Here is a 1,400-nt window from a genome sequence, read left to right as displayed (position 1 = left end):
TGGGTCTAGCATAGTTTGTCATCAGTCCATTTACTTCCTACATTAAAGTCTCATGAACATGCATTCTTTTATCATGTACAGTTATTATATGAAAATTTAGCCAATATATTATAAGATTTTATTTTGATGTTAGAGGGCTTGGGTTTGAGTATAATGTATGTTAAGATATAAAAATAATTAATAAATAATTGAGCTTGTCATTTACATTAGCTAATTAAATAATTGACTTTTATGGCTAATTAAATAAATAATTTTTCTTAAATTCTCATAGTTGAAATAATTAATTTTATAATGTACCAATTCAAAAATAATAATTTTTATCATTATATGTACATATAATTTCTTAAACAAATAAAAATATATAAAAATATATATTTATATATAAAAAAAAATTATTTTCAAAATAAATAAAAAATAATATAATTCTAATCAAAATATTTTAACAAAAAAATTACTGAACATATTACATAATCCAAATATTATCGAAACTAGCAGAATAAAAGAGGAAGTCTTAAAAAAGACATGCTATAAGGAAACCACGTACTATTTTATTAATTAAGTTTTCGTGCACACGAACGCTATTAGAAATATAAATATGCTATGCATGAATAGGATAAGGCATGGGGATCCAGACACGACCGAATTCATATGTTAGAGTATAACACAACAAAATGGACATATTGATGGTGGCCCTCCATCTCGATGTGGGGTGCCATGAGCATGGGGCATCCAAGCAGTCAAAAAAATTGCTTGGATAGTCATTGCCGTAATATAAAAGCTCAAAATGGAGCCTAGAAGAACGTGCTTGTAGACCAACCTAGTGGGGTATTGGAATTTATACAATCCTAGGTATCTCAAGGTGATACAAACTTGAAAACAATCTTCCACATGAAGCTATGGATAACATTTTTGCCTCTTTGCATTTATCTCTCATTGGGAGGCAACCATCAACATGGTGAGAAGATAGGTGAATTCCAGATGGAAGATTAAGGGCAGTGTTGGTGTCTCAACAATACTCGGGGAACTATTCTTATTAAAGTTCAAAACAAAAGAAGACCTCATTTATGTCATTTCAGGTCTTGGAGTTATGGTAAGCATTCTCTAGCCCTGTCAAAGTCAAAATTGAGTTTTGACCCAAGTGTTGAAATTAACCACTTGGTTCCTATCTGGGTTTAGCTACCTAGCTTGCCATTGAAACTTTCAGACACTATGTCACTGCTGACTCTATTAGCTTGCAAAAGTCAAGATTGGTTTATACATGTTTTTGTGTTAATATTGTGATGAATAAATCTCTCCCCAATTTTATATCTCTCAAATCAAAGTCACCAAAATGGACCCAAACCATTTTGATGAAAATGTTTCTTTACACTATCAAAGCTGTGCTAAACATGGTGATGTCA

This window comes from Cupressus sempervirens, chromosome 6, assembly GCF_028749045.1.
Source record: "Cupressus sempervirens isolate cs-2001-9-10 chromosome 6, ASM2874904v1, whole genome shotgun sequence".
Classification (NCBI taxonomy): domain Eukaryota; kingdom Viridiplantae; phylum Streptophyta; class Pinopsida; order Cupressales; family Cupressaceae; genus Cupressus; species Cupressus sempervirens.
Note: the sequence above shows the minus strand (reverse complement) of the source record.